The sequence below is a fragment of the Corvus brachyrhynchos genome, unplaced genomic scaffold (assembly GCF_000691975.1).
Source record: "Corvus brachyrhynchos isolate BGI_N302 unplaced genomic scaffold, ASM69197v1 scaffold1005, whole genome shotgun sequence".
Classification (NCBI taxonomy): Eukaryota; Metazoa; Chordata; class Aves; order Passeriformes; family Corvidae; genus Corvus; species Corvus brachyrhynchos.
This window is the reverse complement of record NW_008238124.1, coordinates 156,981-157,396: the sequence shown is the minus strand read 5'-3', so window position 1 is coordinate 157,396 and position 416 is coordinate 156,981.

The window sequence follows — 416 nt, the reverse complement described above, 5'->3', positions numbered from 1 at the left end:
CTCCTAAATATCCCGGGACAGCCGATTTTGTGCATTTACGGGCCGTACCCTGCGAGGTGTGGAGCCCTGCGAGCGAGCCGTGGGAGAGTGGGAATTGCTCACACCTCCCCGGTCTGGGACTTGGCCAGAGTTACATCCTCGCAAGCAAATCTGCATTTGCCAGTGACACTGGTGAGAAAAAGAGCCCGGGCAGGGACCCAGCCATGCAAATGTTCGGGACTGGCAGGTGGGGGCAGGACTCGGCCTGGGAACGGGGCCAGAGAAGGAGGGGAAAGAGCGAAAAGCAGGGGAAAAGAAAAAAAAAAAAAAAGGAAAATAAAAAGACAAATTTGAAAAGCTGACTTTCACCTATAGTTGGGAGCCAGCTCTGTGACCGGAGAGGAGCCGGGAGCCGTGTGACGGCCGGGCCAGGCTCC